The following is a 14097-nucleotide window of genomic DNA, read 5'->3' as shown; positions in this document are numbered from 1 at the left end:
TACTTTCATCTGCTATTGTACTCAAAGTTTGGCTGCACATTCTAGCCATAATCTCAAATTGTTTCAAGAATGCTACTTTTCTTTCTTAGGCGCTGTGGTTAGCTCCCTGAGGGCAAGGACCTTATCTTAAAATTTTGCTGTGCATTTTCCATTGTATTTAGTGCTGTGAGTAATTACATTCAGTGCATACTTGCAAGGTATATTTGACTAAACACATCCATCACAGTTATTCATTTAGTAAATGAGATAATGAGAAGTCAAGTGCTTGCCAAAGGTAAATCATTACTATTAATTCCCTCATTCATCATACATGTACAGCAGCCTCAGGGGCTAGGGAACCTAGAATTGCAGTTTTAATTTCACCTCAGATCTCTCCATTTTGGAGCCAGCCATGAAGTTTAGATTCACCTAGGGCTCAACACTATCAGCCCAGGACCGCGTTTACCGGTCCCCTATCCAGAGTGGACCAGGTTGCCTTATCCGAGAATAAACCCAAACTGTTGAAACTCAAATGACAAGATACTGTTTGCTCATGAATTCAGTAAGTCTTCTTTGTCAATTGTTGAAACCCAAATCTTTCTGTCTGCAGGAGGGGTATAGCTGCTAGGACCTAACTTTGCCAAGTGGCAATGTGTAGTCCTATATAAAAAATGCATATTCTTTATTGTAGTCGATTACCTGGAACCTTTTAACTTTTTTAACTTTAGGATTATCTTAGTTTCAGAGGAATTTTAACAGAATAATTTACCTACTTTTTCCAAGAATACTGAGTATTTGAGTTTCCCCGAGGGCACCTGGGGTTGACGAAGTGCTGCCAGCACACCTTTGAGGATCACTTTACAGCTGGGGGAAAACTCACCGAGCTGTTTTCGTTGACCCCGCCATTTCCAAGTTGCTATATTGCTGCAGGGAGCTGGCACAGCCCTGCTCTTTCTCTCTTCCCTCTTCTCCTCACCCTTTCAAAGCCCAAATCCGCCCTGTGAGAATATGGAAACAAGGCTGGAGCCCAGGGAGGGCAAGGGGGGAGGGGCTATTTAGAGTCACAGGGCAAGAGCAAGCAGTTAGACATTTTTCACTCTCCCTCACACTCTCTAGGGCCATAAAGTTCTGCTTCTGAAGTTGGAAGCGTGGGGGCGGTCGGCCGCGTTTTCAACTTGGCCTAAAATTAGGAGTGCACACTGCAGGGGGGAGGAACTTCGCTGCCCCGCGACCAACCTGAGCGTCTGCTTAGCCAGAACACTAAAAGCCAGGCCCTAGGCACCGGTTGTCATGGGAACCGGGGCGCTGGTCTCCCCGGCGACCCCGTCCCTAGGGAGGGGGCGGAACTGGAGGCCGGGAGGACCAATGGGGCGGAGGCGAGCGCCCGGTCGCGGATCGCTCTCCTCCTAGAGCCCGCGAAGGCTTTTGAGTGACAGGAACGGGGGCGGGGCCGGCGCGGGTGGCTGAGGTGGAGCCCGTGCTGGCTAGTAGCTCCCGCGGCGGCGGTGCGGCGAGGCTCACACACCATGATCACCGCCCCTAGAGAGCGTCTTGCGGGCGCGCGGCACTCCCCAGCTCCCTGGTCCGCCTCAGCCCCCTCGGCAGCGCTCGGAGCCGGCTGCAGCACTTGAGCCGGCCCTCGCCGGAGGGTTTGGCGAAGCTCTGGGAGGCGCGCGGAGCGCAGGAGGGCGGAGAGGGTACTCCAGCGCTCGGGGGTCAGGCGGTCGGCCGGGGTCGCCGCTGGAGGGGCGTTTCCGAGGCGTGGAGGAGGAGGAGATGCTGCTCCTCTTCTCCCCCTCCCCAGGCTCCTTCTTCAGCTCCTTCGGCCCACGCCCGCAGCCGCTTGGCGGGGAGGAGGTGGTGGCTCTCGGCGCCCGAGGCTGCTGCCGGCGGCCCGCCCCGACGCCGCGTCGGCTCAGCCCTTGCCTCGCGCTCCAGTAGCAGGACCAGGTCTCCGGACGAGCGGGTAAGGACGAAGAGCAGCCCTGGGCTCTTGGTGTGGATATGCGGTAGTGGGAAACAAAGTACGCCACGCTCCCTGTCCTCCTCTCCCAGCTTTTGCTCCGGCCCCTGAAACCAACTCCTCTGTTGCCCTGGTGGGGAAGGAACTTTGCTTTGGTTTTCGTGGTGCGGTGGCTGGGTGGGGAAGGATGAGATGAAATTTCATTGTGAATTAGGTAGACCCACCTTCTCCGCGGAGGAAAGCCGGATTCTGGAGACTGAAACCCCAGAGGGGGAGTAAGAGATTGCGAGGTAGTAGGGAGTGGCATCGCCCCATCTTGCTAGTACAGCTCTGCGATGTGCGTGCTGTGGGAAGGGATCCCGAAGTCTGTTTCTAATTTCTGTAAATGACTGTGGACATGGTGTGGTTAGAGGCCGCCCAGAAGAATGTGTATATGTAAGGGCTCAGGGAAGAGGGGGTGGGAAGGGAGGAAGACGGGCAGAGGGAGAGACACTGCCTGATGCAAGCTCTTTAATTGCTTTTCTTATCCCTGCCTCAGTTAAATCCCCCACCCCCACCCCCACCCCCACCCCGCCTTTGCTCGTTGCTGGATTCTGAGTACAGAAAGTTGGAAAGCTAAAGTTTGCTAAAGTCGAGTAAGTTCTTACAAAGTTTAATTGCCCTATGTTGTGAATATATTGGAGAAGGGGGGATGGGGAGAAATACTACGACTAAAATAGATTTGTAGCAATACAGTTTTCATTGGCCTTATACATACATGATTGACACCTCCACACACTTCCAACTAATCTCTTCGACAGCCTTGTGTTATGTTCGTTTAATTGCATCTTTGAAACAACAAACGCGGTGACTTCATAGGGAGCTGCTTGGAGCTGAGTTTACCTCTCAGAAAATGGGGCAATCGGGTTTGTTTTCAAGGCGGGGACCTAAACAAAATGTAGGACACCTGATCTGCGGGATGAAGGGCACTGGTAACTAATTAGCAAGACTTAAAATTTTACATCTGTAGAGTTTTACTGAAGGATGGGAAAATAAAGCAAAGTCGCTGTATTATGAAACAAGTGTTGGTATTTTCCCAAATTCGTGATGACTGGGTTAGCAGGATCAGAGTGAAAACTTGCATCATGCTCACTGGTTGCTTTTGGTGGTGCTTTGATAAACATTATTTCTCCTTTTAATATCATTAGTATTTTTATTACGTCTATGCTTTTATTGATTCAGTAAATTCATACAGAGGCGAACTAACTGCTTTTTTAACCAATTCTAAATTTATTATACTTTTCCATAATAACATTGTGTCCTAACTTTGATGTTCTAGAGGCTTTGTGGGAGTATGTGTGGGGGAGAAGGTAGGATGGAAGCTGGAATTAAGGTTAGAAAAATATCTATGGTTAGTTATTAAGAAAAGATTAATTTGTAGTGACTTTCACTTTTACAATTAGAGAATTATGACTTTTACCATTATTTAGGTCTGTCTTTTGAATTTACATTTGTGCCACCAAAATGTTTACTTCATGTAAAGCTACTTAGTTTTTGGAGGGTGATTACTAGCATCCAAAAATATTTATAAATAATTTTTCATGTCACACAAATACACAAACTGTTAAAACCAATGCCAATTTAAAGGATGAATTTGGGCACTGTAATAGGGATTAAAAATTGTAGAACTTACATTATCTTTAACTGGAGGCCTTCCTCCAATGCAGGAAGTGAGTGTGAGAATTGGCTAATCAGTTGTTTCTGTGTAGATAATAGGTATCATTCTTTAAAAAAAAAATGGAGTTTGTGTATTCTTTATTATTAAGAAAAAACAGGTCTGATCCTTGCTTTGTTCCACTTTTAATAGGCTAAGGATTGGATGGGGGAGCATTGTAGCTTCTCTTTATCAATTGAGTATATTTTTTTCCAGCTCATCAAATTGCCCAGCCTCAAACATATGGGGGGCAGGGGCGGGGCGGGTAGGACTACTGGGGATAAGCTACCGCTGCTGCTTCCTCTTCTTTGACAAGAGTTTGTAATTTTTAAATAAATTATGAAACATTTTTTGGAGTATAATTAAATAGTAATTAATACCATTTGAAATTGAAAAGAAACACTACCATACACTAAGCCGGTGCATTTATGAGTTAATCCTGTCAATGTATTCTTATTTTGGAATATGCTATGGGAGAAGTCTGTGCCATTAATTAGAACAATGAGCTGAAGGTATTCTTTCGTGCCTCAGATGTAAATAAATGTGACTCATTTGTGTTAATGTCACTTTACAGGGTAGGGGCCTGAAAAAGGAGAAAAGATACTGAGTCTTAGGATAGAAGGATTAGTGCTGATAGGTAGGGAGTGGGGGTCTGTTGCTTTGGATTTACCTTTTTTTTTTTTTCCTGAGAACCTTTCTCCCCTAATTTGAAAATTAAGGTGGGTTGAACAACTCAGGAACTGAATTTTTAAAAGATTTCTTTTAATGAGTAAATTAATGTAAGACTTTCAGTGGCCTAGGTTAAAATAAAAGTTCTACACTCAGTGTAAATATATCAAAACTACGGTCTGCAAACTGCTCTGTGAGGAGTTCCAATAATCCTTTAAGTGGAGGGGGTAAAATGAAAAAGTCTTTAAAACCCCTGTCTTATTCCTGTTTACTGTCAGGCATCTGTGAATAAGCATCTTGTTCTATCCTGTCCGAAGAATGTGTGACTATACCTAATAGCTTATGAGGCAGTAGGAGACCAATTGTTTAAGTTCTTAGGATAAAAGGCAGCTACTCCTAAATGGTCTAGTGTAGCGGCTGGTGTAGATTTGAACCATAGACAAACCTGTTTTCCCAGGGTTTGCCATCAGATACCTGGATAATGCCGGAACAGGGACTGGTTAAGCACCTGTTTTAGTATGTTTGCCTTATCCTGCGCTCCACCACTGAATCCTGCTTTTTCTTTCTTTTTCTTTTCCTTTTTTTTGTTTGATTCCAGTGTGAAAATTTACTGAAACAAACTTCCCCAGGGAGAATCCTTCTGCTGTAGAGTGTGGACTTTACTGTTTGACAAACATATGTCCAGTCCTAGGGAATATCTTTAAATCTACTTTCCACATCTGTAAATAAATTAATAATATATACCTCCCAAGATATGTTGAGGATGAAATTAAATAATATACATGAAATTGGCAAAGGCAAGTTGACACTCAATATTTAGTTTATTTCCTTCCTTTCTAATTTCTTTTACATAATTGAATAACATTCAGTGATAATAAAAATCTATGATTGGGGGCGCCTGAGTGGCTCAGTGGGTTGAGCGTCTGCCTTCGGCTGGGGTCATGATCCCAGGGCCCTGGGATAGAGCCCCGCATCGGGCTCCCTGCTCAGCGGAGAGCCTGCTTCTCCCTCTCCCTCTGCCTGCCATTCTATCTGTGCTCTCTCTCTCTCTCTCTGTCAAATAAATAAATAAAATCTTTAAAAAAAAAAATGATTGTATAACCCAAATCACTTCTGAATGTTTAGAATGTGTAGCTCATATTTAGCCCTTAGGTGTTTTGACTTGAATTTGGGTTGTCAAAGGCCCTCTTTGCCTACCAGCAAAGCAATGTCTTAGTACTGCGTCTATGCTTAATAAACAGTTTCTCATTTTCTTTCTAGTTTAGTAATGCTCAACTCTGGCTCTATGTTAGAATCTCCAGGGTAGCTTTAAAAAGCTTTTATGCCCAGGACTCAACCCAAACCAATTAAGCCAAAAGCTTGGGGGGATGAGACCCAGGCATCCATATTTTTGGAAGCTCCCAAAGAAAATTACAACTTGGAGCCAACTTGTGAACCAATATTCTAGTCCTGTCTAGAAAATGAGTACAGAAAATTTGTCCCCACAAATGCAGCATCATTTTTATATTGTGTCATAGTCCTTTCGTCTTCATTAAAGTCATAAGAATTAAAAAAAAAATTTTTTCAGAAGCATCTATGTATATGCCCATTTACAAGACTTTTACTATTTGAATCAGAATTTAAGGTACGAATATTTCCCTCTACTTCTTTAGTGCTGCACTGTCCAATGTTGTAGTCCAGATACCTGTGGCTAAATTTACATTAATTAAATGATATTTAAGATTCAATTTCTTATTCCCACTAACCATATTTGAAGTGCTCAGTAGCTGCTTGTGGCTAGTAGTTGCCGTATCGGACAGCTCAGATATGGAACATTTCTATAATCACAAAAGTCTGTATTACCTGAAGGATTTTTCAAAAATTTTAATTTTTTACTGTAGTATAGTTGATATACTACCTAGAGGTTTTGAAATTTATATTCCATTTTCTCATCATCTGAAGTGGGTGTGTATATTCATTTTCCTTAGCTTTATAATTTAAAATATAATATTTCTTATAGTTTTTTTTTTTAAAGATTTTATTTTCCGACAGAGAGAGAGTGAGAGAGATAGCGAGAGCAGGAACACAAGCAGGGGGAGTGGGAGAGGGGGAAGCAGGCTCCCTGCAGAGCATGGAGCCCACTGTGGGGCTCTACCCCAGGACCCTGGGATCACGACCTGAGCAGAAGGCAGATGCCCAACGACCGAGCCACCCAGGCGCCCCTATAGTTTTTTTTCTAATGTGGAGAAATACCACATATTTGATGCTTATATTACATCTTTCCTCAATCTGCTATACCTAGTTACAAGGTTTTCCTTTTCAAAGTTAACTCAGAGGTGGAACTTCAGTGTACTTGTGTGCATTATTTGTATCAGTATGCCCTGAATCTAACCCATGACTTAATTGCCCTTGTGTACTCCAACAGTTTCAGGTTGGGAAATAGAGAACGTCATCATTTCAATTCAAGTGTTGGAATTTGATTCAAGGTTTTTCTATCTGGTGAAGGTGTTTTTGTTTTTTGTTAGTTTGTTTTTATTTTAGTTATAGAAACTCTTAGTTGTCATATGATATGATTCAATTTCCCAGCAGAAAACCATTATATTAGTTTTAACATGAACATACAGATGCATGAGAGACTTTATTCTTTCCCACAGGGAAAGTATCCCCTTCAACAAAGTATGAGGTTCCTAAACAATTTGAGGTGGTTGGAAGCTAATTCTATGTCATGAATTTTATTGGTGTTTACCACTTGTTAACTACTGATGCACAGCTTAGAAGAAACTATGATGTGTTTAGTCCATCTCATTTTTTTTTTAAAGGTTTTATTTATTTGACAGAGAGAAAGACAGCCAGAGAGGGAACATAAGCAGGCGGAGTGGGAGAGGGAGAAGCAGGCTCCCTGATGAGCAGGGAGCCCGATGCGGGGCTCGATCCCAGGACCCTGGGATCATGACCTGAGCCGAAGGCAGACGCTTAACGACTGAGCCACCCAGGCGCCCCTAGCCCATCTCATTTTTATACCACCCCCCCAAACACCTAAAATATCAGTTTTCTTTATTGGTTTAGTGTGTTCTGAGTAGACATGGAAACAAATCATTTTCAATTAAAAGTATTTTTTTTTCTATTGGTAGATGGTACATTTCTTTTTACATAAACACATGCTTTTTTTACCTACTGGGGTCAGACAGGTTGCATCCAGGATAATGAGAGTTCTTTTGAAAGGATGCCTGATGGAATGTTTTGTATACAATATTGTTTTCATGTTTTGAAGCTTTCCCACTTAGCTCTAATGTAGTCTGTGGAAGAAAAATGAAACTTTCTTGTTGAATAACTTAAGGTTAGAATGATTATGTAACTTGAGAATGTGGTAGAAATATTCAAAGTTGGTGTTTTTTGTTTGTTTCTTTTTGGGGTTTTTTTGGAAGAAAGAGCATGGGAATTTTTTAAAATTAGGGAACATTTTTAAGAAGCTTAGTTTCTCTCAGCACTGCTAAGTATTACTTAATGCACTTTTTATGTAATTTTTAAAATAAACATTTAAATTATTAAGAGATGATTATTTTAGGTCTTAGTGTAGTCAGATATCTCTTCTAGAGAACATTATGTAATTCAGTTTTGAAGTGAAAAAATCAGCATTTTGGTACAGGAATTTCCCTCATTGTAAGGTTTTGATTTATTCCCTCCTCAGTGTCTTTCATATTCTTGACCTGTGCTGAGATGTAATTTTATGGAATTATTTGAACATAGTATAATTCATCCTTCACACAATCTGCCTTAATTTTATTCTGATGATAATATCTATACTTAGCTTAAGGTATAAGTGTCAGGCAGTATTTCAAATTTATATAACGTAGCTCAATTTTCTAAGTATTGTGTGAAAATCTACCAAAGCTAAAATAGCTGTACTTCATGAAAGCTAGAATAGATGTTTTGTTAAAACAAAAAACAAAACAAAACCCTGATAGTTAAAAAAAAATACAGATAGATATAGATACCTATATCTATGTATATATATAATATAATAGAAAACAGTTCAGGAATGATCAATTATCAAACTAAGAGAGATAAAACTGTATTGTAGATATGTATCATTCAATTGAGTTCAATCAGAACTTCGAAATTCTGGCACTGCTTTGAGGTGTATACAAATGAATAGCAAAAAGGAAATGTGTTATTACATAATACCCAGCAATACTGGTAACTTTAGTTATAATTCAAGTCAGCATTCCCTCCAACACTCATATGATACAATTCTTTCACTTACAATGAAAAATCTAGACTGTATTCTCCATTATTAAAATTTAATAGGAATTTCCTTTAATCTTTAAATAAAAGAAAATATTTTAATGTGGCCATGTAATATATCATACTCATTGTGTAACTGAAGACCATACTGAGTTATGTTTTTGAGTAAGATTGCATCTGAATCTTTCTCGGTGTTTATGTTAGTACATCAAGACTTTTTTTTTTTTTTAAGATTTTATTTATTTGCGAGAGAGACAATGAGAGACAGAGAGCATGAGAGGGAGGAGGGTCAGAGGGAGAAGCAGACTCCCTGCTGAGCAGGGAGCCTGACATGGGACTCGATCCTGGGACTCCGGGATCATGACCTGAGCCAAAGGCAGTCGCTTAACCAACTGAGCCACCCAGGCACCCCAGTACATCAAGACTTCTAACTTCAAAGGAATTTTAAGATTGTATTGAGATACTAAGATTTAATTGAAAAATGAGTGATACTGTTCTTCCACCTAAATGGATACTAAAGAATCACTGTTGGTGAGCCAAGCTAGCTGAGTGTTTTTCTAGTAGCTGTATTGATGAATCAGGACCAATCTGACCACATTCTGATGTCCAGTTCCCTTTCTAATTGTTCTTTATTCAGTAAATATACATTGAATTCCTGTTATCTGCCAGTAACTCTGCGAGGCACAGAAGGGACACATTTCTAAGACAGCAGATAAGTGGAATAATCTCTGGACACATAGCTTTAATTACTTGAATTCATGCCAACTAAGTCCATCTATTGACAGGATATATTGACATAGAACAGCTGTGAAGATAAAATTAAACAACATGTAAAATTGCCTTGTAAAACTTTGCAAACACATGTGTACCTATCTGAGTATATATGAATTGTTTTTAGATGCAGCTGTGCATGGTACTGACCACTCTTGCTTGATTTAGAGAGACAGAATAGCATGGTATTTAGAGCATAGACTCGAGCTAGTCTGCTTGGGTTTTGATTTCTTTCTTTCTTTTTTTCTTTAAGATTTTATTTATTTATGTGACAGAGGGAGAGAGCACAGCAGGGGGAGCAGTAAAAGGAGAGGGAGAAGCAGGCTCCCCACTGAACAGGCAGGGAGCCTAATGCTGGGGGTGGGGGTGGATCTCGATCCCAGATCTCTGGGATCATGACCTGAGCCAAAGGCAGACGCTTAACCATCTGAGCCACCAAGGCACCCCTGGGTTTTGATTTCTGAATATGATTTAGTTTTAGTTTGTGTAAGTTTCTTAACCTCACTGTACTTTAATTTCCTCATCTGCAAAATGAAGATAATGATCAGGCCTCTTACGGGATTTTTTTAAGGACCAAATGAGTTAATACACATAAGCACTTAGAGCAGTACCTAATGCAAACTAAGTATTTAATAAATATTAGCTGTTATTATTTTTGGTATACTCTGATTTATAAGAGGTTTATTTGTTTTGTTTGTTTGTTTGTTTTAAAGATTTTATTTATTTATTCATGAGAGACAGAGAGAGAAGCAGGCTCCCAAGGAGCAGGGAGCCCGATGCGGGACTCGATCCCAGGACCCTGGGATCATGACCTGAGCCTAAGGCAGACGCTTAACCGTCTGAGCCACCCAGGCGCCCTGTTTTGTTTGTTTTAACACTGGGTAAAGGTAATACATGAACTTAAATGTGCTTTTTTGTTTCAGTTTATGGCACTACTTTGTTCCTTGGGTTACATGTTTCTTCCACTTATTACTTGAACTTATGTGATGTGTGCCTGATTTTTATACACTTAGTGGAACTTGTAAAAATAAATGTCATTCTCTTCAAACTATTCATTTTTAGAACATTACATCTCCTGTTTGGAGTTACTTTTAAAACATACAGCATGGTGTTTTGGTTTTTTTTTTTTAAGATTTTTATTTATTCATGAGAGACAGAGAAAGAGAGAGAGGCAGAGGGAGAAACAGGCTCCCTGCTGAGCAAGGAGCCTGATGCGGGACTCGATCCCACGACCCTGGGATCATGACCTGAGCCAAAGGCAGATGCTTAAACCATTTGAGCCACTCAGGCGCCCTACAGCATGTTTTTTTGAATCTCCTTTTTGGTGCCAGACCTATTTGAGAGTAGGTTTGATTCAATTAAATAATAGATGTGTTATTGTTTTAGAAAGGTGAGTGTTTAAGGAGTATAATTTGAATTAAAATGAAAAATGCTTATACGGTAAAAGGAGTGATTTTTAAAATATGGCTCTAAACGTAATTAAAAAAGAGAGTCCCAGAAATGTTTCTTTTTTTTAATTTATTTATTTATTTTTTTTAAGATTTTATTTATTTGCGAGAGAGAGAATGAGAGACAGAGAGCATGAGAGGGAGGAGGGTCAGAGGGAGAAGCAGACTCCCTGCTGAGCAGGGAGCCTGACATGGGACTCGATCCCGGGACTCCGGGATCATGACCTGAGCCGAAGGCAGTCGCTTAACCAACTGAGCCACCCAGGCGCCCCCCAGAAATGTTTCTGATGATATGTTTGAGGACAAGGTTATGTATCCTTCTAAAGTATCTATTTTGAAAGATAACACTCTCGGATATATAAATTCTAGTGTATTTAAATGTACATGTTCACAAACTCACAAACACACAGAGCTATTATCTAATATTTGTAAATCTTATGTTGCTGTGCTCCTGGGAGTGTTGTATAGCATAAACTAAAATTGTTTAGAATATATTTTTGGACACTCTTCCCTAACTAATACTGTGAACACGTTTAGAATCTTTCATATGCTAATATACCTTATTAATCTCCCAGATGATATATATATATATAATTTTTCATTTATTTGTCAATAATTATAGAATTCATAATACATATCTTAACATCTGATAATAGGAGCACTGATTTGAGAAATGCTACCTGCAATATTCTTTGTGCTTGCCCTATCCAAGACCAATGCAGTGAATTATTTTGCTTTTTCCGGTAGAAATTGCATAGGATTGCTAGTACAAGAGACCTAAATACAGTGTACAAGGACAATGGCCTAAAGAAGGTAGGGATTTATTTTTCTCTAACATACCACAAAATCCAAGCATAATACTCCAGATCAAGCATGGCAGTTTCAAGACATGGTAGTGAACTCAGACATCTTTTTTCTTTTCTATCTCCTTGATGCATGGCTTTCATCCTCAAGATGGCCTGTGGTCACAAAATGACTGCCAGCATTCTGTTCAAAATGTGTTGTCTTTCTAGGCAGGCAGAATATGGAAGAAATGGGGGAAATGGCAGAAAAGGTGTGCCTTCCAGATGAGTCAGATCCTTTCAAAAAGTTTTCTTGGAAGGCTTACCTAGTGACTTCTATTTATACTGGCCACCCCTACTTGCAATGGGAGCTGGGAATTCTAGTTTTTCTGGATACTTGGCTATCCCAAAACTAATTAAGGAGAATAGATATTGGGGATTCAGTTATTGTTTTTGCCAGAGTTCCTAACATCTGATCTCCATTTGTTTCCAGTTCAGTGGATTTTCGTTGTAGTATGCATAGATAAATTATAGACCATATGCTAGGTTTTGGGGATGGAAGGGAGTTTGGTTTTATTGACTTGCCACTTGATATTTAACACATAAATAATGCTAATTAAAGTGCCTTGACCTAGAGGATATTTGAGAAACTGGATTTACTCTCTTCAGGCTGGATCATGGCCATTAAGATTATTTGGTACTTTTATACTTTGTATTGTTTGATATTTAATTCCTTGTAATAATATGTCTTCACACAATTTTTAGTATTTGACCTACCCTTGACATTTTAAATTGAGTTATTGTTGATCTTTAGCAAAACAAAGTTAATGTATTTATATTCATTTTTAAGTGTTTAGCTTTTGTGAAAACTATAGCTAGGTAGTGTTATGATTTATTTATTCACATTCAGGCATAAATTAGGAAGTAGAGTGTAGTAGAAAGAACACAGTTTTGTTTTTTTAAGATTTTATTTATTTATTTTGACAGAGAGACAGAGAGAGAGGGAACACAAGCAAGGGGAGTGAGAGAGGGAGAAGCAGGCTTCCTGCCAAGCAGAGAGCCCAATGTGGGGCTCGATCCCAGGACCCTGGGATCACGACCCGAACTGAAGGCAGACGCCTAACTGAAGGCAGACGCCTAATGACTGAGCTACCCAAGCGCCCCAAGAACACAGAGTTTAAATTTAGAAAGTCTTTGGTTTGCATTTAGCTCTTTCCGTAATTAGAGTCATTGGATAAGAAATTTAATCTTGGGTCTGATCTGTAAAATGGAAATAGTAATACCTACCTCATAAGGTTTTGTGAATTTTATTTCTGAGTTATTACACATACAAAATGATTGGGTCCACTGATTCAGTTTACAAGAATTCTTTACCTTTCACTTCCCTCTTCAGCTATATATATATTGGGGGGAAATAGCAGCCAGAAATATGATTAATAATCATAAGACAAAAGCGTGGTTTATCTCTTTATCACCCAAATTTTAGCCTCTCTGGTATACATTGTCTTGACTAGGTCATTGACTGTGTCTTGGTTATCAGATTGTTTTTTATGTAAGATGTTTTTATTTATTTTATTTATTATTGCTATTGTTTTTTAAAGATTTATTTATTTACTTATTTTAGAGAACGGGCGAGGGAGATTAGAATCTCAAGCAGATGCTGCACTAAGCGTGGAGCCTGGGCGGGGCTTGATCTCACAACCTGAGATCACTACCTGAGCCAAAACCAAGAGTTGGGTGCCTAACTGATTGCCCCACCCAGGTGCCCCTATATAAGATCTTTTTAGATATGGTAGATACATATAGGTCATGTTAAGACTAAAATGGTTGACATTTTAAAGGAAATAAAGTGAGCAAATGTGACATATCCCTTTGAATATGTGAAAAATATGGAAATTGGTAGAAAAAAATACCCACAGGATTGTTTGACTACAGTTAAAATAACAACAAATAGAAATATTTTATAAGTAATACAAATTTATTTTTGTCTTGAATGTCTTGGTTTTTGTCTAAACAAATTATATAGCTGTAAAGTATTTGAATACTGTGTTGAGAATTTTTTTCTGTATTTTGAGAAATACTGAAAAGTAAAAGGAAAATGGTTCCTACCAAAAAAAACTTAGAATCTAGGTTAAAAAAAAATGCAGACAGGAAACCATTAGATATTAGAAAACAATAAATAAGTACAATAACATTTGAAAGAAGAAAGTGTGCCTTGATTCAGTCAGGATTTACTTGGGGGCTAGAGCGTGACACTGTTTTGAAGACATTATTATAAGAATGAGCATGGTGTATCAACAGAATAAAAGATTTTAGTGAGTGAATTCAGGAGAGAGGAGGTGTTTAAAAGGTGCTGAAGTGGGGCGCCTGGGTGGCTCAGTCGTTAAGTGTCTGCCTTCGGCTCAGGTCATGATCCCAGGGTCCTGGGATCGAGCCCCGCATCGGGCTCCCTGCTCCGCGGGAAGCCTGTTTCTCCCTCTCCCCCTGCTTGTGATCCTGCTCTCACTGTGTCTCTCTCTGTCAAATAAATAAATAAAATCTTTTAAAAAAATTAAATTAAAAAAAAAT

At 39.8% G+C, this 14097-nt stretch overlaps 1 protein-coding gene across 8 annotated transcripts in view; it reads left to right on the top strand.

Annotated features, from left to right (window-relative positions):
- The first annotated feature begins 1463 nt into the window (after window positions 1-1463).
- The window catches only part of PTPN13 (protein tyrosine phosphatase non-receptor type 13), a 208497-nt gene continuing 195863 nt past the window's right edge, over window positions 1464-14097 (top strand). For 5 of the 8 annotated variants that reach the window (XM_035004583.1, XM_035004587.1, XM_035004584.1 and 2 more), the window contains exon 1: window positions 1464-1945. The gene's annotated coding sequence lies outside the window, so the exon portion shown is untranslated. The remainder of the gene's footprint in view (window positions 1946-14097) is intronic. The other 3 variants (XM_035004588.1, XM_035004586.1, XM_035004590.1) reach the window with 2 other exon arrangements.

The sequence above is a fragment of the Mirounga leonina genome, unplaced genomic scaffold (genome assembly GCF_011800145.1).
Source record: "Mirounga leonina isolate KUSES-001 unplaced genomic scaffold, KU_Mleo_1.0 Mir_129, whole genome shotgun sequence".
Lineage (NCBI taxonomy): Eukaryota > Metazoa > Chordata > Mammalia > Carnivora > Phocidae > Mirounga > Mirounga leonina.
Note: the sequence above shows the minus strand (reverse complement) of the source record. Positions and strands in the feature narration are given on the sequence as shown.